Genomic DNA, 25376 nt, shown 5'->3' with positions numbered 1-25376 from the left:
GAGAACCTTGAGTCGATGGTGCAGGACTATCTGAATGACTCAACAGAGGTCTCTCTTCATGATGACCCATTGGCGTATTGGCATGGGAAAAAAGAATTGTGGCCAGAGATCTACAACCTGGCTATAAATTATTTGTCTTGCCCACTCGCAAGCCTGTCTTCTGAACGTGTTTTCAGTGCTGCTGGTGGCTGTTAGACCTGGCACCTTGGCGTGAGTTTCCCTTCCACTTTTTGCTGATGTGCCTCAGATGTTTTTGCTGGTGTCCGCCGCTCAGGGCACTGCGCCACGGCCAACCCGTGCCGCAGTGCAAGTGCTCCCTATGAAAAGTATAACTGTGATTGGTATACCTGATTGGTTTATTGGATTTACTGTCAGTCCCCAGTAAAGTGCACCAGGAGTGCCAGGGCTTGTGAATGCCAATACTGCTAGTGGGCCGGCAGCGCTGGTTGTGCCACCCACAGAAGCAGCATTAAAATGTGTCTAGGGTCTGCCATTGCAGAACCTGCGTGCAGTCTGGTACTGTCATGCTGGCTGGGCAAGTGCACCCACTTGCCAGCCCCTAAACCTTCCCTTAACTTCATATTAGTCACCCCTATGGTAGGCCCAAGGGCAGGGTGCATTGTAAGTGTAAGGTAGGACATGCTCTGGTGAGTGTGGCATGTCCTAATAGTGAATTACTGCCAAATTCGTTTTTCACTATTGTAAGGCTACCTGTTCCCTTTAGGCCAGATGGGCTGCTGGAATTATTACACTCTATAATCCCAGCAGGCTCAGGGAACATGGTAGAAAATAATGTTTAGTATGCCTGAACTCAGAATAATAAAATACTTCTTTTAGTAAAGTTTATTTTAATATCCTGTGTTTGCAAATGCTACTTTTAGAAAATTAGCATTTGCTTGCCTAACCATTTCAGCCTGCCTCTGCTTGGATGTGTATCTGGCTGTCTGGGATGTGTGAGTGACAGGGCTGGGGGATGACAGGTGGTGAATGGGAGGATTACACCTTAGTGGGAGGTAGGAGTGGCCCTGGACTTTCCCTCAGGCTGTGCTCTGCCACCACAATGCTGGCTCCGCCCCCCTGGGGAGCGACTGATGACTCAGCCTGCCCCTGGCCCAGGAAGGGCAAAGCACTGTCAACAAGGTACTCCTGGCTGCCCCTGTCCCCACAATGCTGGCTCCGCCCCCCTGGGGAGCGTCTGATGTGCCTGCCCTCACACTGAAAGCAACAGCCAGAGTACACCCCACAAGTGCTCGCACCGCGCCGTGTGATCTTCAGCCACCCCGCGAGCCCCGCAGCTGCAGGCTGCCCTGCAGTACGAGCCGCCCCTGTCACTGAGGCTCGCACTGCTGCTGGCCCCCGAGCCCCCCCCTAACACTCCCTGTGGCCAGCGCCCCCTCCGCCTTGAGTCGCGCACAGAAGTGTGACTCATTCCAAGAGCAGACCCGGCCGTGCCTTTCGCCGCTCACGCGAGAAGCGTGAGCTTTGGCAGGCCGGGCCCGATTTAATAATAATAATAATAAAGGGGCTTATAAAGCGCAATGGTGACGCCATCCCGGCGTGTCCCCGCGCTGTGGAGAGAGTGGCGGAAACAGAAAGGCAGTATCCGGTCTACTGGGTGAACAAGTGAGTTTTTAGGAGCTTCCTAAATACCGTTTCGGTCTTGGCCAGCCTAATTTCGATGGGAAGAATGTTCCACTGGTTGGCTGCCAACACTCGGAAGGAGCGACCGCCCATTCTAGCCTTCTTTATACGGGGTACTTTCAGGAGGCCCATGCCCGTGGAGCGGAGTGCTCTGGTGGGCTGGTAGGGGATAGCTAAGTCCTTCAGATATTCAGGGGCTTTTGAAACGGTAATCCTGTAGCAGATTAAGAGTGCCTTAAATAGGATCCTTTTTTTTATAGGAAGCCAATGAAGGGCAGACAGAGTGGGTTTAGATGCCGTTCTTTTGGGGAGTCTGAGAACTAACCGTGCTGCAGTGTTTTGTAGCACCTGAAGCCGTCTTAGGTTTTTCTCAGTAGTCCCCAGTAGCAGTACATTAGCATAATCTATGCGGGAGGTAACTAATGCTTGGGTCATGGTCCGTCTAGCCTCCAGGGGCAGAAGGTCCAAGGTACGGTTTAGGGTCTTCATTATCCCAAAGCATTTCCCTGCTACTTTGTTGACGTGGCTCTCAAAAGAAAGTTTCGGATCCACCCAGACTCCCAGATTTTTTGCCTCCCTGCCCGGGATAGGTGTAGGGCCAAGGCAAGGAGGCCACCAATCCTGAGTCCAACTGGCATCCTTTCCCCCTATCACTAGAACCTCAGTTTTAGAGCCATTGAGCTTCAGGCAGTGTTGGTTCATCCAGCCTGCAAGCGCCTGCATGCAGTTTTTAAAATTGGCCGCTGCTAAGATGGGTGCCTGTGATAGGGAAATGAGCAGTTGAGTATCATCGGCATAGGATACTAATTCTATGCCGTATGATTGGACCACCTCTGCTAATGGAGCCATGTAAAGGTTGAACAGGGTGGGGCTCAGGGCAGAGCCCTGGGGCACCCCCTGTTCTAAGGCTATGCTGTCAGAGAGAAACGTGCCTCTCTGGACCTGAAAACTGCGGTCAGAGAGGAAGGCCTTGAGCCAGCCCAATGCCGCCTTGGTGACCTCAGCACTGCTCAGACACTGTAGCAAGATGGAATGAGCCACAGTGTTGAACGCAGCGCTGAGATACAGCATAATGAGAGCCATTGTGTGCCCTTCATCTGCACCAATCCGCAGAGTTTCGGTCGCTCGCAAGAGGGCCGTCTTGGTCGAGTAATTCTTCCGAAAGCCCGATTGGGAGCTGTGTAGTGCCTTATTAGCCTCTAGATGATCCATGAGCTGTATATTGGCTAGTTTTTCGGTCACTTTAGCAAGGAAGGGCAGGAGGGAAATAGGTCTTAGGTTCTCTAGTGTGTCCTGGCTAACATTTGGTTTCTTTTTTATTGGCAGCACTATAGCCTTCTTCCAGTCTCCCGGGAGAGAGGCCGAAGAAAACGAAAGTTGAATGATGTGTCTAAAATAGGGCTCGAGTACTTCCAAACTAGCAGTCAGAACTTTAGGAGGGGCCGGATCTCGAGGAGAGCCCGATTTGACACTTTGGCAAACATTTACCGGCGGCGTGGAGTCTGACAAATACATCAGGTGGAGGGACCAGGAAGCTGTGTAAACATGAGTCCGTGGGACTAACCTCTCTGTCTTCCATGAGATCATAGGTGGCGGTCAGGTTTCCAGAGAAGCTTGCATAGATATCCGAGATCTTTCCCGAGAAGTATCTCGCAATCCTATTGCAGGTGTCTACTGAGTCACTGGAGGACCTATTATCAGTCGAGAGTACAGAGATCTCCTTAAAGATTTTAAAGAGCTCCTTCGAGGAGTTCTCTGCCTCATCAATCCGATTTTTATAGTGGGCGGCTTTAGAGATGCGAACTTCTCTATAATACTCCCTCTGCATTTTTTTATATTTTGTTTTAATCATTGGGCAAAAGTTAACACGCCATGCACGCTCCAGCTTTTTATAAGCAGATTTGAGCGTTTGGAGTTCAGGAGTGTACCATGAAGTGGTTTTCCTCGTATTTTTAGGATTACTCCCATTACGAATGGGGGCGGTTTTATCAAGGGCGCCTAAAATGCGGGATTGTAGGTGACTGTATGCAGTTTCACAGTCCGTGCCTCCTATCGGACCACCTAATGTGAGATGTTCATTGAAGGTAGCCTGAGAAAAGGAATTCCACTTCCGCCGCGGGTATCGCTGCTCAGAGTCTTTTTTTGAGTCATCCTCGGAAGACTGAATGGAAAAAGGAATGACAAGATGATCGGACCAAGGGACCGGGATCGGTGTAGAGGATTGTACTCTAGAGTGGTTACCGAAGATGGAATCCAGGAGGTGCCCAAGTCTGTGAGTAGGGTCCTGATTTATGAGATCAAGCTGTAGGGAATGGAGTTCGGACCTAATGTCGCTCGCCTCCCTATCTAAGGGGTCATCAAAGTGGGCATTCAAGTCGCCAAGCACAAGGAAGCTCTTTTTCCTGATCGCATGGTGAGCAGTGACCTCCAACAGGTTGGCAATAAAATCATACATCCTGCCAGGAGGTCTGTACACAAGGATGCCTGAAAGGGAGGTTTGCGGTCCCATGTTTATAGTGAAAACACCAGCTTCACAATGATCAATATTCAAAGGCAAAAGGGTGCATTGCATAGCAGCTCTAGTAGCAATGGCAATACCCCCCCCCGCCCTCTTTCCTATCCAGTCTAGCAAGGGAATAGCCAGGGGGCAAAGCCTCTATGATGTCAGGATCAGAGAGTTCTCCCAGCCACGTCTCGGTAAAAAACAGTATATCAAATTTCCTCCCAAGAAGTGAACGGAGACGTGGGGAAGCGCACAGAAGCGCAGGAAAGCACTGTACCTTGCCAAAACTGGGCAGAAGGCCCCAAACATTGCATTTTAAAGAACTGTGGCCACTAGAAAGTCTACAACGTCTATTTACAAGTAACTGGAACCGCTATTGAACAACCAAGACTGTATTTACAAGCCTGCGTGAAGAAACTTATATAAAGATATATTTTTTTACTAAAATACAGTTTGGTGTCATTGTGTGGTGCGTTGGTGGTGATTGTTGTGATACTGCAAATGTTTAACCCTATGTACTCCAGAGTTTAGCCTAGACTGCTTGCGCCACACTACCTAGAGGGTGAGCAGGGGTTATTTCTGGGAGTAATCCTTTGCCCTGACTTAGAGGAGAGGGTCCCTGCTTGTCGCCAGTGCTGCACTGCGCCAACCAGAGACCCCCAATTCTAACATTGGTGGCAGCGGTGGGATCACAAATTTACATTTGCAGTGTCCATACATTTACTATTGACCATTGCACAGTGATTACAGTCCAGTAACCTAGCCACAGACTTTTTTTTAAACTTTTGCTAAAGAAGAAGATCCCTTGTGTTGAAATCATGCCTGGCACAAACAGCGTGGATAGGGCGGAATCTGAAACCTCTGACGTGTTGGAATTAGAATGGGATGAGTCAAAGTTGGATGACTACAAGAAAAAGGAACTGAGGTTCTTTTGCAAGAAATTAAAGGTTCCACACGTGGGGTGCAGAAACAAACCAGAGCTCTACAAGGCACTGAAAGCCTGGATTGAATCTAGGAAGGCACCTGAGGATCAGGATACACCTGTGGATCTTGTGGATCATGAAAGACCAGAGAGCATCCATAGCTTGGGCAGAGGCCTGTCTCCAGAGGAGCTGGCAGACAGACAGGCAACCAGGGATCATGAAATGAAGCTGGCAGAATTGAAATTGAAGGGCCAACTGGAGCTTGAGAGCAAAAGAATGGCTCTAGAAGAGCGAAGAATTAAAATGGATCATGAAGTGAAATTGAGGGAGATGAGTCTAAAGGAGAAAAGTTTGGAGCATCCTCCCTCTGGTGGCAGCACAACGCCGGTGCAGGTAGAGTCCAGGGTGTACATCCCCAAAGATGGGGTAGTAGTTCTTTAGGGGGGATGACATAGGACAGTGGTTCAGGGCTTATGAGGTAGCCATGTCCTCCCACCGGGTCCCTGACAAGGATTGCGGAGTGGGGTTGTGGGGAAGGTTCCTTAGCGAAGGGCGGGACACCCTGCTAGATTTGCCCACTGAAGAACAGAGTTCCTATCCCCGCATGAAAGAAGCCTTAATGACCAGGTATGGGCTTACCCCTGAAATGTATAGACAGAGGTTCAGGGGGTGTGCGAAGCGTCCTGGGACTACATATGTGGAGTATGTGACTTTTTTTTGCAGAGCCCTGGATGGTTGGGTGAAGGGTAATAAGGTGAATGATTTTCAAAGTCTCTGATTTATTTGCATGGGAGCACTTGTCTGAAAACTGTTTTCCTGAGCTACGCCAGCACCTGATTGATAGCAAGCTGTCCAACCCGAGGAAGTTTGCTGAGGAGGCGGACCGCTGGCTCAGCACCAGGGTCCACAAGGGTCCAGTGGGAGACTCCGCCAAGGGTGGGCAGGGTCCCCAGCAGAAGAGTGGGGGGGACAGGGGTAAACAGAAAGGGTTCCCTAAAGGCCCCCAAAGTAATCCCCAAGGGAACCAGCAGCGAGGTTCTCAGCCACCCCCACCCCCAAAGCAGAATGGGGCCCCGACAGGTAGGCCTGTTCCAAAGGGGCCCTTCAATTGTTTCAGATGTGGTGACCCGGGGCACATTGACAGTGACCCCAAGTGTCGCCTGTTTGGAAAACCAGCACCCACTGGTGCTCCACCCCGGCAAGTGACTAGTGTTCACTTAGGAGAAGAAGTGATGGTCCCAGGGGGTGGAGATCCTGTTCAGATGACCCTAGTCTCACTAGGAGACAGTGAGATGGTCCCTACAAACTACCTGCCCTCTAACACTAAGAAATATGGGCAGGTGGTGACCATCAATGGTAGGAAAGCTGAGGCTCTTAGAGATACAGGAGCCAGTGTGACTGCAGTGAGGCAGCACCTGGTGTCTCAAGAGCAGGTTGTACCCCATGCCTACTGTAGGGTTGTCAATGCTGACAACTCAGAGTCAATGTCCGATGGCTCAAGTTCCCTTCGAGTGGGGGGGGGGTCTCTGGTACTCTGCAGGTCTGTGTGAGGGAAGCCATGCCTGTAGACTGTTTGCTAGGGAATGACTTGGAAGACTCCCCTTGGGAAAAGGTGGAGAAGACGACTCACCTGAAGATGGTGGGTCTGCCTGACTGGGCGTGCGTGACCACCCGGTCAATGGCAGCCAGTAGGGGTGCTCAAGAGGTCCTGGGGCCTGAAGGAGAGGCCCAGGAACCGGCCTTAGGGAGAAGGCACAGGGGGCGCGGGAAACCGGGCCCTGGAGTTCCCATGGTCCAGGAGGAAGCAGACCTCGAGGGGGATGCCCTGGAACCTACAGGTGAACAGATTGCTGAACTGGGGAACCTGCCTGAGCTGACCCATTGGCAGCAAGAAGGAGGCCCCTCCAGGGAGGAATTCTGCAGGGAGCAGAAAGAATGCCCTTCTCTCGTGGGTATGCAGCAGCAGGCTGCGGACCAGGCCAATGGTGTTCAGGCCAAAACACATTGTGTACTGGGAGAATGGCCTCCTGTATTCAGAGCCTAAGGTTGCTGAACCTGGGTCAGCCCGTGTGCTGGTGGTACCCCAGAAGTTCAGAGCCTTCCTACTGGGGCTGGCTCATGATGTGCCGTTAGCAGGACATTTGGGGATGGACAAGACCTATGACAGGCTTGTCACCCACTTCTACTGGCCCCAAATGCACAAGAGCTCAGATGCTCATTGTAGAACCTGTCAGACTTGCCAGGCAAGTGGTAAGAGCGGAGGGAAGCACAAGGCTCCTCTGCAGCCCTTCCCAGTGGTCAGTACTCCATTCCAACGAGTGGGTATTGACATTGTTGGGCCTCTGGACCCCAAGACAGCCATGGTCAACAGGTTCATCCTGGTCTTGGTGGACCATGCCACCCGGTACCCTGAAGCCATCCCTCTGAGGACAGTGACGGCCCCCGTGGTGGGACAGGCACTGATGGGAATTTTCTCAAGAGTGGGATTCCCTCTAGAGGTGGTGAGTGACAGGGGGACCAACTTCATATCCAAATATATGAAGTCCCTTTGGCAAGAGTGTGGTGTAACCTTCAAGTTCACCACCCCTTACCATCCCCAAGGAAATGGGTTGGTTGAGAGATTCAACCGAACCCTGAAAGGCATGATCATGGGCCTGGAAGGTCCAATGAGGCGTAAGTGGGACGTCCTCTTGCCATGCCTTCTCTTTGCATACCGTGAGGTGCCACAGAAGTCCCTAGGGTTCAGCCCCTTTGAACTGCTGTATGGTCACCCCGTGAGAGGACCTCTGAGTTTGGTAAAGGAAGGCTGGGAGCAATCTCCCAGGAAACCTCCCCAGAATGTATACAGTTACATGCTGGCCTTCAGAAACCAGACCAGGCGCTTCAGAAAACTTGCTGAGGCAAATCTGGAAGCCAGCCAGGAAGAAATGAAGCGGTGGTACGACCAGAATGCCACTCTGGTAGAGCTTCAGCCTGGAATAGAGGTGTGGGTCTTGGCCCCAGTGGAGCCTTGTGCACTTCAGGATAAGTGGACAGGTCCATTTGAGGTTGTGGAGCGCAAGAGTCCGGTAACCTACTTGGTGGACATGCAGTCTCCCAGGAACCCTTTGAGGGTCCTACATGTTAACCGCCTGAAGCCCCACTTGAAAAGGTCCGAAGTGGGCATGTTGTTGGCAACTGATGATGGAATGGAGGAGGAGCCTGAGCCTCTACCGGACCTCTTAGTGGCCTCCGAGAAAGATGGGTCAGTGGATGGAGTTAACCTCTCACCCACCCTGACGCCTGAGCAACAGGAAGACTGCCGCCAATTGCTGGGGCAGTTTCCAGATCTGTTCTCCCTGGTTCCTGTTGTCACAGATTGGTGCGTCCATGATGTGGACACAGGAGACAGCTTACCTGTAAAGCATAAGGCTTACAGAGTGACTGACAGGGTCAGGGCCTGCATTAAGGAGGAGGTCTCCAAGATGCTTGCTCTTAGGGTGGTTGAGTCCTCCAGCAGTCCTTGGTCCAGCCCCGTGGTCTTGGTCCCAAAGGCTGCTGCGCCGGGAGCCACACCTGAACTCCGGTGCTGTGTGGACTACAGAGGACTCAATTCAGTCACCAAGACTGACGCGCACCCTATCCCCAGAGCTGATGAGCTCATTGATCGGCTAGGGGCTGCCCGGTTCCTCAGCACATTTGATTTAACGTCTGGGTACTGGCAGATCGCCTTGACCAATGGGGCAAAAGAGAGGTCCGCATTCGCTACACCAGATGGGCATTTCCAGTTCCGGGTTATGCCATTTGGAATGAAGAATGCCCCTGCCACCTTTTAGAGGTTGGTCAACCAGGTGTTGGCTGGGCTGGATGAGTTCAGTGCCGCCTACCTGGATGACATCGCAGTGTTCAGTGGTACCTCTGCGACACCTCTGGGAAGTGTTGACGGCCCTGCGCAAGGCAGGCCTCACAATCAAGGCAAGCAAGTGCCAGATTGGGCAGGGTTCAGTGGTGTACTTGGGACACCAAGTGGGGATTTGCAAGGTGGCACCCTTGCAACCCAAAATTGAGACCATCCTGGCTTGGGAACCCCCAAGACCCAGACTGCAGTGAGAGCCTTCCTGGGGCTCACTGGGTATTACAGGAGGTTTGTCAAGGGCTATGGCACTATTGTGACCCCCTTGACAGAGCTGACTTCTAAGAAGCAGCCCAGGAATGTGATTTGGACTGACACCTGTCAGAAGGCTTTTGACACCCTGAAGACTGCCATGTGCACGGCGCCCGTGCTCCTGGCTCCTGATTTCTCCAAGGAATTCATAGTGCAAACAGACGCTTCAGAGCATGGTGTAGGGGCTGTTCTCTCACAGATGACTGAGGAGGGCTGGGACCAACCTGTAGCCTTCATCAGTAGGAGGTTACTTCCACGGGAAAGTAGGTGGAGTGCAATAGAGCGAGAAGCATTTGCTGTGGTCTAGGCGCTGAAGGAGCTAAGACCCTACTTGTTTGGGTCTCACTTCCAGGTTCAGACAGACCACAGGCCCCTCAGATGGTTGATGCAAATGAGGGGTGAGAACCCAAAACTGTTGAGGTGGTCCATCTCCCTACAGGGTATGGACTTCACGGTGGAACATCGCCCTGGCACAGATCACGCCAATGCTGACGGTCTGTCCAGGTTTTTCCGCCTTAGTGATGTGGAACTCCCTGGGGAAGGGTAGTTCCCCCCACATTTCAGCTGGAGGGGACACGTGTTAGACCTGGCACCTTGGCGTGAGTTTCCCTTCCACTTTTTGCTGATGTGCCTCAGATGTTTTTGCTGGTGTCCGCCGCTCAGGGCACTGCGCCACGGCCAACCCGTGCCGCAGTGCAAGTGCTCCCTATGAAAAGTATAACTGTGATTGGTATACCTGATTGGTTTATTGGATTTACTGTCAGTCCCCAGTAAAGTGCACCAGGAGTGCCAGGGCTTGTGAATGCCAATACTGCTAGTGGGCCTGCAGCGCTGGTTGTGACACCCACAGAAGCAGCCTTAAAATGTGTCTAGGGTCTGCCATTGCAGAACCTGCGTGCAGTCTGGTACTGTCATGCTGGCTGGGCAAGTGCACCAACTTGCCAGCCCCTAAACCTTCCCTTAACTTTATATTAGTCACCCCTATGGTAGGCCCAAGGGCAGGGTGCATTGTAAGTGTAAGGTAGGACATGCTCTGGTGAGTGTGGCATGTCCTAATAGTGAATTACTGCCAAATTCGTTTTTCACTATTGTAAGGCTACCTGTTCCCTTTAGGCCAGATGGGCTGCTTGAATTATTACTCTATAATCCCAGCAGGCTCAGGGAACATGGTAGAAAATAATGTTTAGTATGCCTGAACTCAGAATAATAAAATACTTCTTTTAGTAAAGTTTATTTTAATATCCTGTGTTTGCAAATGCTACTTTTAGAAAGTTAGCATTTGCTTGCCTAACCATTTCAGCCCGCCTCTGCTTGGATGTGTATCTGGCTGTCTGGGATGTGTGAGTGACAGGGCTGGGGGATGACAGGTGGTGAATGGGAGGATTACACCTTAGTGGGAGGTAGGAGTGGCCCTGGACTTTCCCTCAGGCTGTGCTCTGCCACCACAATGCTGGCTCCGCCCCCCTGGGGAGCAACTGATGACTCAGCCTGCCCCTGGCCCAGGAAGGGCGAAGCACTGTCAACAAGGTACTCCTGGCTGCCCCTGTCCCCACAATGCTGGCTCCGCCCCCCTGGGGAGTGTCTGATGTGCCTGCCCTCACACTGAAAGCAACAGCCAGAGTACACCCCACAAGTGCTCAGAGACTGAAAGGGATTATGCAGAGGCCCCCCTGGCCTGGAAAGACAAAGGAAATGTGGTATAAATGTAGGAGCCCTGCTCCTTGTAAATTAGATCCTGTTTGCGCTACAGAAGAACCTCTGCCCGAAGAGAAGGACCTGGAAAGATTACAAGGAGGAGTGCTGACTCTGGCCTGTGTGTAGGTGCCTTGCTGCAGAAGGAGAGAAAGAAAAGACTGAAAGAGACTTTTGCTTTAATTGAACTTTGTGCCAAACTTCTACTAAAGATCTCCAAGGGCTTGCTGTGGAACTTGCCCCCTGATCAGCGCCCCAGGAACAGTGGGCGCTAACCCCCCTGACCAAGGAACTGCTGTGTGTGCTGCTTATCGCTGCAGCGCTGATTGAGGAGACCGAGAGCGTTGGGCATCCCTACCACGCTCCTCGTGACCCAGGACATCTGTATCCCCCCGAGCACCGTGACCGTAGACTCAGCAGCTCGCATTAACAAAGTGAAGCCCAGCCGCCGCTGGCCCGAGCACCGTGACTGCGCCTGCACTTGAGCCCAAGAGAACAAAGCGAAGGAGGACCCGTCCGGTCCAAGCCCCAGAATCGACTGAGCCTAGCGCCGTAGATTCCCCCGCAAAGACGGACTACCTCCCTGTGTCACCCCCCTCTGATCAGCGTCCTGCCTGACAGCCCCGCCGAAAGGGCACCACCGCGACCGGCACTTTGGCTGGGTACGTTCCGCACTTGGGGACCGTACTGCCACTGTCGCCGCACTCAGCCGCCTCCTTCAGGGCTGAAGCGAACACTAAAGAGAAGGACCTCTGACCCCACTAAGCACCGCCGCCCCGGGTGACCCGTGACCTGCACAGCCTCGAGCCGCAGCTCGCCTCGCCCTCCAGGGAAGCAACGTGACGTGGGACAGCTCCCCTTGCAGCCGTCCGCTTCAAGAATCAGAAAAGTTACCAAGGTACTGTGTTTTGCCCCCTCGCGGTGCGAGCGTCCTGCCATCTGAGCTCGCACCGCGCCGTGTGATCTTCAGCCACCCCGGGAGCCCCGCAGCTGCAGGCTGCCCTGCAGTACGAGCCGCCCCTGTCACCGAGGCTCGCACTGCTGCTGGCTCCCGAGCCCCCCCCCCCAACACTCCCTGTGGCCAGCGCCCCCTCCGCCTTGAGTCGCGCACAGAAGTGTGACTCATTCCAAGAGCAGACCCGGCCGTGCCTTTCGCCGCTCACGCGAGAAGCGTGAGCTTTGGCAGGCCGGGCCCGATTTCCTCCCAAGAAGTGAACGGAGACGTGGGGAAGTGCACAGAAGCGCAGGAAAGCACTGTACCTTGCCAAAACTGGGCAGAAGGCCCCAAACATTGCATTTTAAAGAACTGTGGCCACTAGAAAGTCTACAAAGTCTATTAACAAGTAACTGGAACCGCTATTGAACAACCAAGACTGTATTTACAAGCCTGCGTGAAGAAACTTATATAAAGATATATTTTTTTACTAAAATACAGTTTGGTGTCATTGTGTGGTGGGTTGGTGGTGATTGTTGTGATACTGCAAATGTTTAACCCTATGTACTCCAGAGTTTAGCCTAGACTGCTTGCGCCACACTACCTAGAGGGTGAGCAGGGGTTATTTCTGGGAGTAATCCTTTGCCCTGACTTAGAGGAGAGGGTCCCTTCTTGTCGCCAGTGCTGCACTGCGCCAACCAGAGACCCCCAATTCTAACAGTGGCATTGTATCTTGCAAAAGGACCCGCCTCTCGCCCAAAAATGTGGAGAGGTTAACAATGATCAAGATGAATCAGCACCTCATACCACCAGATTACAAAGTACGAGAATACACGCCGGAAGAAGACGAGGAGGACACCAACTTAGAGGAGGGATTTTGTTCTCTGTTAGGTGACCTACTCCCGCCTGAATACGCAGAGTATGAGGACGAACTCTGCTTCCCTGACACCGAGCCCTGAAAATGAGCCAATGAATCAATAACTTTCTTTTTCGTCCTTATTCACTTTTATTCCTGTGTGTATGTCTTTCTTTGTTTTGCAAAGTCAATATAAATAAAAACTTTAATCACCTAATCACAAAAACAAGCCCATCGGCAGAACTGTCTTCACTTATTTGCTTATTGATTTGAAGGTGCCGCAGTCTGCATTCCTCCGGTTCACAAGTTCACAAGAACATGCTCCTCTATCCTCCTCCTCCAGACTCCTATTTCCCTCAAAGCAGAGGGCTGGATTACGCCCAATGAAGAAAGACTCTGCACTTGTGGGGGTGTTCTACTTCTTTGCGGGTGAGTTGACGGCTCTGGGGCCATTGCTGGGAAGGTCTAATACCGGATAAAAGTGGTTTGGACAAAATCGGAGGCGAAATTTTCTTTGCGTTTTTGCTGACTTGCTTGTCTTTGAGGTGCTGTTTGGGGGAGTTCTGGGTGTTTGTGGGTGGGTTTTGTGGTCTGGCAGCACTGCTGACACAGTGTAATTTTGATTGCATTTGTTTTTCAGCAAATCCATGGTGGAAAATGGGAGTTATTACCTAGCTGCACAGCGCGTTTGGACAGAAGGACGAAAAATACTGTAAGTATGAGATTTTCCATTTTTGCTTTTTGCCTGTTTGGGGGTGTTGTGCTTTTTTGCGGGTGGGTTGGCGGGTCTTGGGGCATTGCTGGGAAGGTCTAATACCGGATAAAACTGGTTTGGACCAAATCCATGAGGAAAAAGTTTTTGCTTTTTCTGACATTTCGGTCAATTTAGCGTTTTCGGGGGCCTGTTTGGGGGGCTTCCTGGTGTTTGTGGGTGGGTTTCGAGGTCTGGGAGCACTGCTGGGTATGGATAGTTTTGATAGCAAGAGGTTTGAAGAAAATCCATGGTGGCAGAGGGGAGTTAGGGCCTAGCTGCAGAGCGCGCGGTATTTTACAGAATCGGTAAATATACCGATTCTGTAAATCCATATGTAGGTGACACTCTTAAGAGTGCCACAGGCCCTTAAGAGTCGGTATTTTACCACCCAATCCTGTTGGGTGGTAAAATACCGAATTCAGGTGTGCATGCACATCTGTGCATGCACACCTGTGCCATGTGGCACACAGACATGCCCTTAGGGCATGTCTGTGTGCCACATGGCACACATGCCTGTACTTGGGGTGCTAGAGGGTGTCAAAGTGACACCCCCTGCAACCTTGCAGGATTCGGTATTTACCGAATCTGTAAATACCGATTCGGTATTTCACATTGATTCCTATGGGCTTCAAGGCCCATAGAATCAATATGAAATACCGAATCGGTATTTACAGATTCGGTAAATACCGACTCTTACTGATTCGGTAATATTTTACCTACATCTGCCTCCTTCCTATTTACCGACTCTTAAATACCGATTCGGTATGAGTCGGTATTTAACCACTTGGATGCTAAGGGGTGTGCGAGTAGGTCCATTGACTTTCCATTGAAATCAATGGAAACTCCATGACGAGTTACCCTTGTCATTAGCACTGAAGGGGTTAAGAGTCGGTAAATAGGAATTACCTACATCTGGCCCATAGTGCCCATTTTTGTACTTTTGCTTTTTGGCTGTTTGGGGGTCTTCTACTTGTTTTCGCCTGGCTTGACGGCTCTGGGTCCATTGCTGGGAAGGTCTAATACCGGGTAAAACTGGTTTGGACCAAATCCATGAGGAAAAAGTTTTTGCTTTTTCTGACATTTCGGTCAATTTAGCGTTTTCGGGGGCCTGTTTGGGGGGGCTTCCTGGTGTTTGTGGGTGGGTTTCGAGGTCTGGGAGTACTGCTGGGTATGGATAGTTTTGATAGCAAGAGGTTTGAAGAAAATCCATGGTGGCAGAGGGGAGTTAGGGCCTAGCTGCGGAGCGCGCGCGGAGTGATTTTGGAAATTGCCCTGAAAATGACTAAGTGCTAATTTTTGTACTTTTGCTTTATGGCTGTTTGGGGGTCTTCTACTTGTTTCCGCCTGGGTTGACGGCTCAGGGGCCATTGCTGGGAAGGTCTAATACTGGATAAAACTGGTTTGGACCAAATCGGAGGTGAAAACTTTTTTGCGTTTTTGCTGACTTGCTTGTCTTTGAGGTGCTCTTTGGGGGGGTTTTGGGTGCTTGTGGGTGCGTTTTGGGGTCTGGGAGCACTGCTGGCACAGTCTAATTTTGGTTGCATTTGTTTTTCAGGAAATCCATGGTGGAAAACGGGAGTTATGGCCTTGCTGCACAGCGCGTTTGGACAGAATTGAAAGAAGGCCAAAAAATATTGTATGAGATTTTCCATTTTTGCTTTTTGCCTGTTTGAGGGTGTTGTGCTTTTTTGCGGGTGGGTTGGCGGGTCTTGGGGCATTGCTGGGAAGGTCTAATACCGGATAAAAGTGGTTTGGACAAAATCCATGCTGAAAAGCCTTTTGGCATTTTTTTTTACTTAGGGTTCGTTAGGGTTAGCACTAGCAGCAGTATTCCATGTGTTTGGGGGTGTTCTAGATTTTTGCAACTGGGTTCTGGGGTTTTACAGCACTCATGGGAATATGTAATCTTGGTTGCAACTAGTGGTTTGAAGAAAATCCATGGTGGGAAAGGGTGGATTTTGCCTAGTTAAAGAAAGCGTTTGCCACTATTCTTAACTTAGGGCTCGTTAGGGTTAGCAGTATTGTATTGCATGTGTTTGGGCGGGGGTTATAGATTTTTACAACTGGGTGGGGTCTTGGAAAACTTGTTGTAATGTATAATTTGATTGCAAGTCGTTTGAACATAATCCATAGTGGGAAAGGGGGGTTTTGGGCATACTTTCTGAGTGTGTTTTGACATGATTTGAAATTAGGCCTCTGTGAGGTAGCAGCAGTAATTCTGCACGTTTTTGGGAAGGTAATGTGGGGTGTTCTAGATTTTGGGGATTGTCATCTCTGAAAGTGACAGTATAATTTTTGCACTACACAGCGTGCCTTACATATTATTTTCTCCGAGGTGTCTTTAACACTTACTGTTGTATTTTTCCATCATCAATTACAGGCAGGCTTTTACCCTGTGCCATCGATTTACTACTCAGGCGTACAATTAGCGATCCGCAAATCCGCATCAGCCAGGCAGTGGACAGTGTGTCTGGTCACCAAGATTGATCGAAGGAGCATCCGATGGAATGAAGGAGTACCGCGAATAAGAGGAATGGCTGGATGCATCGACTTCACAAATTCAACGGGACAACTACAAAAAACAGTAACAGTATCCAAAATTCTCCTTATCTTTTAAATGATATTGTTGTGAACTTGAACTACGAGTGTGACTCTGACTGTGCATTTGTTTGATCTCTGCTTCAAATTCATCCCTCCCTCCAGCAATTAGATACATCTTTGCTATGTTTAACACTAATTTAATGTTCTAAGTGTTTATTCTCTTTGAGGGCAGAGAGGCAAGTCAAATTGCATAATGACTGCACCCCTGTACTGTCAACTTGTTTCTTCGTAGTTACTAGTAAGTTGCAGTAAGTAGTAGTACTACTTTTCAGTAACCTAACCATCCATTTACTACTTATGGCATGCATTAGTGCACTTCCTTTATGTCCCTTTCAAGATTTATCAATATCTTCTAATCCAAAGATTTGTTTCTCTTCATTTGTTGTTTGACTGTCCATGCTGTTTTTTTTCCTCTCTACCAAACTTTCCCAAAAACCCCCATTCCCATCCAATTTTCAAACCCTAACCCTCTTACCCCGGGCTGTGTGGTATTTCATTGAGGTGTGACTGACAACAACAATAAATTCCACACACTTGCTCGGGAGGATAAGGTCAAAGCAACCAGAAGTTCATGTGCGCCATCGTGGATTGATAAGAGCATCCTCCTCCTACACGACGTTAAAAAGCAACAATGAAATGATTAATGCTTACCTTACGTTGGCACTGCTTAGGCTAGGGCACTGTTCTGTACTGTACTATCTATTGTACTGTTTCTAATGCTACACTCAGGCCACTCAATGTTTAATTTCCTCTTTTTTTCATATGGTGATACTGCCAGTGTGTACCACTACTGCTACCAGCACAACAATGATATTGCATCCGTCGAGGATTCAAGTCAACAACCAACCTTTTTTTTTTTTTTTTTTTGGTCAAAAACTTTTATTGAGCAACAAAATCAGGGTTACAGAGATGGGCCTACAACCTCACGGGCTGGCCGCTAAAATCAAGGCACAATGTGAGAAAAACACTTACGGCCACTCCGGTGGTCAGGCACAAATCGGATACAAAATGTCGCCCAAAGTATAAAACAAGATAGGGCATTTTTCTTTTATATACACACCGAAAAACAACAAACAACAAGAAAGGCGAATGCATAATAAACGGAGTCAGCCCAGGAGGAGGAGGGGAAACCCACTAATCAGGAGTATGAAATCATAATCAGTAGGACAAGGCAGGGTGGGGGGGACAGCGGGGAGGACAGGCAAATCAAAGGACAGTATACGAAATTTCAGGAACGCCAGCCTAGGGAGATAAGGTAACATCGGGGGTTTCAACCAATGGAGGAGCACAAATATCTCCGCGATAGGCGTTCCACTGACCCCAGATCTTCGTCCATGCCCTAGGTCTGCCCCTGGCTGTATAGACCGTCTTTTCGCGGAACATAGACCAGTCCATGTTTTCCTCCCACACAGAGGCAGTGGGGGGCCTGTACGAGCCCCAGAGTTGCGCAATGTCCCGCTTCGCAACCATATATCCCAGGGTCGCCCATCTGGTTTGGGCCACAGAATAGTCGGTAGGTTCCCACACGTTCAACAGGCATCTCCGGGCCTCAGGCACTAGGGCAATTCCAGTCACATCAGCCATCACCGCAAGCACCTCAGTCCAGTAGGCAGCCACCCTCGGGCACTCCCAGATAATGTGAAGAAATGTAGCACTCATCCCGCATCCACGCTTGCATAAACCATCCGGGGAAAAACCCATCACAACCAAACGAGGACCAGTAACATACACCCGGTGGAGGATCTTAAGCTGAACCAGACGGAGACGGGCAGGAATGGCGACCTCTTTCGGAGAAGATAGTGCCGACTGCCAATCCTCGTCATCCAATTCCAGCCCGTCGCCGACCCAAGCCTCCCTAAGTCGGACAAGCAAGTCAGCGCAATTATGAATCAGCTTCTTGTAAATCAAGGAGATAGTGCTATCGGGGAGGTGGCCATCCAGGATACGATCTTCGAGGGGGGAGGACTCGGGGATGGCGGCACCAGGAGTCAGAACAGAAGCAAGGGCATGGCGGACCTGCAAATATCTAAAAAATTCCCTATCACTCAAGTCATAATCGTTCCGAAGGGCCTCGAAGGACTTCACCGCTCCATTCGTACATACGTCACCCACTCTACATATTCCAATCATATCCCAGTGGTCAAAACCCTTCGTCGTCCAAAGACAGCCCAGACGCTCGGAGGCATAAAGCGGAGTCGCCAGTGTCATTCGATCCTCCCATCCCAGGCTTACATTCGCAGCGCGCCACACACTAACCGCAATCCTGGTCGGTCCCGTAAGATGGCGCCCAGCCGACCTGGAGTAAAGCGCTCTATTAAAGTCCCCTCCCGGCAGCTGGAGTCTATCCATTTCAAAGGCCAGGTCCCGACCCGGGGAATACATTGAGTGGTTAATGGCAGACAGTTGGGTAGCCCAATAATATCTCCTGATATCAGGAAGTGCTATGCCCCCATCATACCAAGGGATGGTGAGCTTCGCAAGGGCGATACGTGGACGCCCGTCCCAAATCAGTTGCCTTTGTAGACTCTCGAAAATAGGTAGCGGGGATGTCATCATAGGAATTCTGGAGTGCATAAAGGAATCGCGGCAAGGACATCATCTTGAAAAGGGCGGCTCTGCCCAGCGGAGACAGAGGTAATTTACGCCAGCGAGCCACGTCCAGCCTCAGTCTAAGAAGCGGGGGAAGGAGATTACGTTCAAACCGGAGCGACGAATCCAGTGTAATAAAGACCCCCAGATATTTGAAGCCAGACTGAACAACCTGGATAGGAAATCTATTCGGCAACGGGGGCAGAACACCCGAGAGAACATATACACAGGACTTAGCCCAGTTAATAATCAAACCAGAATTTTTACCAAACGAGGTGAGAACGTCGAATAAAACATTTAAAGATTTACGCGGGGAAGTAAGGTAAAGAAGAATGTCGTCCACGTAAAGCGAAACGCGGTCCTCAAAATCTGGGGACCAACGTATCCCCTTGAGTGAAGGTTCCCATCGAAGCCACGCAGCCAGCGGCTCTAACGCGAGAGCAAAAAGTAGCGGAGACAAGGGGCACCCCTGTCTGGTCCCCCTACCGAGGGAAAAGGGAACAGAAACTCGACCATTAACCACAACCTGCGCCAGGGGATCGGTGTATAGCAGCTTCACCCATCCAATAAACCCCGGGCCAAAACCAAACTTCTCAAGAGCTGCCCAAAGATAGGGCCACTCTATCGTGTCAAAGGCCATCGAGGCGTCCAACGAAGCCAAAATGGCCGGCTCCGTCAGAAGCCCCGCCCTCGCAATGGCTCCGTGGAGGCGACGCAGATTAAGAGCTGTGTTACGGTGCGGGATAAATCCGGATTGGTCCGGATGAATCAAGTCACTAATGACCGTCAGGAGGCGAGTAGCCAAGAGCTTGGCAAGAACCTTGGGCTCAACATTCAACAGGGAGATGGGTCTATATGAAGAACAAAGATCCCGGGGTTTACCCTCTTTAGGAATAACAACGATCGTAGCCAGGCGCTGGTCATAGGGGAGAGTACCCCGCTCACGGGACTCCGAAAACATTGTTCGAAGATAGGGCGCAATCATATCAGGTCGCAGTTAGTACAACTCGATTGGCAATCCATTCGGGCCCAAAGCCTTGCCCGAACGGAGAGAGCGAATGGCAGTCGCTATTTCGTCCGTAGAGAACGGGGCCTCCATAGAGACCCGCTCCAAATCGGAGAGGCAGGGCAAAGCTATATCACGCAGCAAGAGGCGAGAGTCGTCCGCATCCCGTTCAGACACAGGGGAATAAACCGCACGAAAGTAGTCCGCAAAACATTCCACTATTTCAACCGGGTCCGTCACTCTCACACCATTCGAAGTCTGAATCACCGGCACCACTCGATTCGCCCTCTCTTTCTTATCCAACCAAGCAAGCAATTTACCCGCTTAGTCCCCAACATCATACAAACGACCCTGTTGCTCCCGAAACATCATTTTAGCCGCATCTGTGACCAGAGACTTATAGGCAAACTGCTTCAGACCCAGGGCATGGAGTTTGTCAGGAGTAACAGTCGATTCCAGGTCAGCCTCCATCTCAAGAATTTCCATCTCAAGATCCACCACCTCCCGATTCCTTGCCTTTTTGGTTTCAGCAATGAGAGACAGGGCCTGCCCACGAATCACCGTCTTAAAAGCCTCCCATAGGGACACCGCAGAGGAGACGGACCCCTCGTTGTCTAGAAAATAATTGTCCAGGGACTTAATCAATAGACCACGGGTCTCAGGGGAGGTCAGGTACCAAGGGTTGATAGGAGCCACCCGGCCCGCCGCCTCCACCCCCACATCAAAGCAAAGCCAGAGCGGAGAATGGTCCGAGATGCCCCGGGGGAGGTGTCTAACCTCCCGGATAGCCGATGACTGTGCAGCTGGCATTAGGAAGTAATCCAGTCTAGACAGACTCCCATGGGCCCCAGAATGGAAAGTATATTGAAGCTGAGTGGGGTGCATAAGTCTCCAACAGTCCACCAAACCAAAAGTATCCAAAAAACCACCCAGCCATAGTTGGGCCGAAGGAGTGTCCCTAGGGGGGTACCGATCACTCAGACCGGAGAACACAGCGTTAAAGTCACCAGCCATGAAAAGAATACTATCAGGGAGGCCCAACAGCACTCGGCCCAAATCGGAGAAGGTAGAGGTCTGCAGGCCGGGGGGCATGTAGACGGCGAACAGAGAAAGGGTCCGGCCCTCATACCGTCCCACGAGGACGGCATAACGCCCCCGATCATCAAGGATCACATCATCTATTGCAAGGGGAAGGGAAGCCCGGACAAGTATGCCCACCCCCCTGGAACCCGTAGTAAACCCTGAGTGCGCGACAAGGCGATAGCCCCACCTATTCATTGCACGACAAGTATTGCCCACTAGATGGGTCTCCTGCAGAAAAACAATATCGGGAGACAAACGTCGCAGGCATCGCAACACCACCCCCCGTTTTATACGATCCCCCAGACCATTGACATTCCACGAAATAAACCTCAACCCGCTACCCCCCATCCCACAGAGTGATGCAGGAACCATCCCCCAATGAGCATGACATTGAAAATTCCATTAACAAGATAGAGTCGCCTTGAAAAAACAAAACACAAACCTCAAACACCCCACCAACCCACCCCCCAACATCCAAGAAAACACCCCCCACCCTGCACCCCTGCAGTAAGCTAATAAGCCACCCCAACATGCAGTGTGCCTGTCGCCCAAAAACCCCCGTTCTACAAAAAGACCCCGGAGGAGGAAAGGCCCTGTCCCACCCGCCACCCCGACAGAGATAAAGAGAGAAGAGAACACACAGAAAAAAGAGGCACTTAAGTATGGAACCCCGGAAGAATTCACATGGCACGGAAACAGGGGCATAGACAATAAGTTCAGCTCCCTACACCACCCTCGGCACCACCCGGGTGTTCGGTGGGCTCAGTCCAATTAGGCCGGTCCGGCAGAGAGTCCAGCCAGTCATTTACGGAATCAGGCCGATCAAAGAAAAGGGTCCGTTCATTGTACTCAACTCGCAGCCTGGTAGGAAAAAGCATGGCGTATCGCAGTCCCAAGTCCCGGAGACGCTTCTTGACTCCACGGAAGCCCATACGCTGTCTCTGTACAAGCTGTGAGAAGTCCGGGTAAAAGTTCACCGTGGCATTCTCGAAGGCCACCGGGCCCTTAACTCGCGAGGCCTGCAGGATAGCGTCTCGGTCCCTATAATGAAAGAGTTTTGCAACAATGGGCCTCGGCGGGGCGCCCGGCTTGCCCTGGCCACCCGGAACACGATGGGCACGTTCCACCGCAAAGAATTTGCTCAATCCGGATGGAGAAAGGTAGTTCTGTATCAAGTCCTCAACCAGGAGATCAACAGAATGTGGGTCAGGATTTTCCGGAACGCCAACCACACGCACGTTGCAACGCCGTGCTCTGTTTTCAAAATCCTCCAAGCGCCGGGTCATGAAATCATTCACCTTTCTGAGGTTGCCAATCTCCGTCTGTATCTCCGAGACGTCGGCCGTGAGGCTAGATGACTTGAGATCCAATGACTTCACCTTCTCATTGGTTTTAGATAGGTCGGCCCGAATCAAGTTCACATCAATGGCCACAGTATCAATTTTGTGGGCCAGAGCTTCATACTGTTGGCCGATGGTTTCTCTCATGCCAGAAATGGCACCCATGATGTCCTGCAGGGACGGCTCCGCCGAAGCCTCCGAAGGGTGCCCAACTGCACTCGGGCCAGGCAAGGCGGCTCCAGGGGACCCCTTCGATTGTGTGTACCGGTCCATGATGTTAGACTGGACCGGGCCCCCGCGAAGGGGCGTCTTGGTCTTCCGCCTCTCTTGGTCCCCTCTGCCAGCCATGATGGAGACCTCGTCCCCGAGGGACCCACGCGACCTGGTGAAAATGGCCGCAGGGGAACAGGGCGCCGGAGCCAAAAATCAGCAGCGAGGGCACATCGAGGTGTGAACCAGTCTGGAGGGATGCGAAGCAGGCAAAAGGCGCAACAGCAACCTCGCGCCGCTGGACCCAACAACGGCCAGACACCTCTGCCGGAAGACGTAGTCTGAGGCAAAATCGAAACTGAAAGTTATGAGGGGGACCCACAAGTCGAATCCCCCTGCTGCTGTTGTTCAACTCAGACACGGCAACAGAGCCTCACCAAGACCCGGGCGCACCACCAGGGCGGGCCCCGAAAGTTCGAGTCGACGTATCTTCGGTGCCCCTGGCCCAATTCGAGATCCAAAAACGGCATTAAGATCAGCCCAGGTTCCTCTACAAGAGTCCTTGTAATTAATCAGGATATCATGCCGGGAGTGGCGGGGGTCCGGAGAGCGCTGTGCTCACGCGGCCATCACGGATGCCCGCCAAGCTCCTCCTCCAACAACCAACCTTATTCACCAACCGTGATTCGCAAATCACAGGTAAGATAAGCATATTGGGGAGGTAGTAGAATAATGGGCTAGGACTAAGTTTGGAGGAGAGCAGAGACTAACAGTACTACTAGTAAAGTACAGTAGTAGGGCTACTGAATTGACTAACTCGGTTACTTACATTTTGGTACATTTAGGACAAGATGTTTCATTCATGCTGGTAAGTTTGAAAAACCAAACGTCCAGTAACCACCGCCAACCCCCACACAAAATAATATGAGCGCATATACTGTGTTTTTGAATGAAAAATATAATTATTGAGAAATATAAATTATGGATGTTGTTGTCATCACAAAAATAGAATTACCCCAACTCACCCCCCTCCCTAACCAAACCAATGTCCAAAAATCAAAAAGTACCCTTTCCCAAAAACCCAATTCCCACCCCCCAACAGTCTTTAAGAAAAGGGACAAGGGACAGTCACTTCCTCCGGTGGCGTTTAGAGAGCTGGTGCTGCACGTCCCGCAGCTCTTTGCGGAGGTCCCGGACTTGGCGCTCCAGGTAGTCCACTCGCTTTCGGAGGCGGCGCTGGCGTACCATCCAGGCTCGGGGGGGGGGGGGGGGCAGCTGTTGTTTTTGCTGCTGTGCGGCGGCGGCGGGAGGCTGTCGGGCCACGGCTCCGTTTGGCTGGAGGCTTGTGGCTGGTGGACCCGGGGGCAGTGGAGGAGGATGTGGAGGTTGTTGTAGTTTCCTCCTCATGCTCCAGAGCCCACAACCGTCGATCCTCGACACAAATAGCCTCCAGCTTACGGGCCCTGGCCCGGACAGCCATCTCCTTACGGGTGAACTTTTTGGGAGTAGCATCTATGAAAAAAGAAAGAAAAATAATGTAGCCAATAGTCTTTAACATAAAGTCAAAATAATTCAACCGAAAGTTGACACTCAGTAAAACCAGCATCAGTAACACCAGCAAGTAGCAAACGCAGTATAACATTTTTAAGATAAAGGACCAGTTTTTTTTTGATTGTCGTTCCACAACTGGCGCCTCCCGTACGTGACGTTATTTATAATTTCTAACCACTATTTTGATGGTGCCCCAGATAGGAGGAAGAACCTAAACCTCCAATTAGGACCAAGATCCAAACATAATTGATACAGCAGGTATCTGTGCACACGTCGCCTTTTACAGAGTAAATGCTGTTTGTAATCAAACAACACAACCAGACAAACAATGTGGAAGTAGTCTTGATAGAAGTTTTTCTTCAATTCAGATTTTATCCACCACGCCCAGCCAACACGTGTTTCGTCAGGGCTCGTAGCCCGCGACTTCATCAGGGCTCCCGCGGGCAGCGGTTCCAAAGCTATTGCCACAATGGCTAGGTGCTCTCAGCCGGTTCTAATTCCGACCCGGCTACCGGGTACTGTCGAGGTTCTAGCTGATTCGTCTCAGCCGTCCGTGTGATGGTTAATACCAAAGATGCGACACACCATAGGAGTATCCGTGTGAGCGGCAGGTTAAGACGTACTGCTTTCCAGCGTCTCCGCGTGTAAATGCGGAAGTCATTTACAGTTTACACGCGGAGACGCTGTAAAGCTGAGACGGCTGAGACGAATCAGCGAGAACCTCCACAGTACCCGGTAGCCGGGTCGGAATTGGAAGCGGTTGAGAGCACCTAGCCATTGTGGCAATAGCTTTGGAACCGCTGCCCGCGGGAGCCCTGATGAAGTCGTGGGCTACTAGCCCTGACGAAACACGTGTTGGCTGGGCGTGGTGGATAAAATCTGAACTGAAGAAAAACTTCTATCAAGACTACTTCCACATTGTTTGTCTATTGGTTGTGTTGTTTGATTACCTACAGCATTTACTCTGTAAAAGGCGACGTGTGCACAGATACCTGTTGTAACAGTATAACATTTTGGCATGTATCTTTCCGCTGTCTTTGTAAGCCTGTGACATTACTGGGAGTTTCAGTAATTCCACTAGCAGCACTATGGGGGACTCACTACTACATACATAGTCAGAGAGTACTAAAAAAAAGGCAATTTTTTACTTTTTTTTCTCTTGGGTTGCAAAAGAAATCACTGGTACGTGAACTTGTGCTCGCCGCCATAATGGCAGCTCACTCTGCTTTCACCCAAGAAATACAGACACAGGCCATGATGATGCAGACTCGCAGTACTTTAAGCAGTACATGCAAGTGGGGATCTGAATGTCTTACTTTTCTATAGGGGTGGCACTGCCACTGGCCATACTTCTTCCACTCAGCGTCTGCTCTACTACATCATACACCTCTGCTATCGACGAGGAGGATAAAGAAGATAACATCCAGGCTTCGAAAGTAAGTCTGTGATTCTTCTTGATGTCTCAAATGTACCAAAATTTATTTTTGTCAAAAACCAACTAACACCCTTTTCATTATATTTTGGAAAGCGCTGTCTTCTTATGTTGAAT

The 25376-nt window shown here is 50.8% G+C and overlaps 1 long non-coding RNA gene across 1 annotated transcript in view; it reads left to right on the top strand.

Annotated features, from left to right (window-relative positions):
• Window positions 1–25376, top strand: part of LOC144761185 (uncharacterized) — a 214198-nt gene that overhangs the window by 25088 nt on the left and 163734 nt on the right. The gene's annotated exons all lie outside the window — the stretch shown is intronic.

The sequence above is a fragment of the Lissotriton helveticus genome, chromosome 6, assembly GCF_964261635.1.
Source record: "Lissotriton helveticus chromosome 6, aLisHel1.1, whole genome shotgun sequence".
NCBI lineage: Eukaryota > Metazoa > Chordata > Amphibia > Caudata > Salamandridae > Lissotriton > Lissotriton helveticus.
The sequence above is the reverse complement of the archived record's forward strand: the minus strand, read 5'-3'. Positions and strand labels throughout refer to the sequence as shown.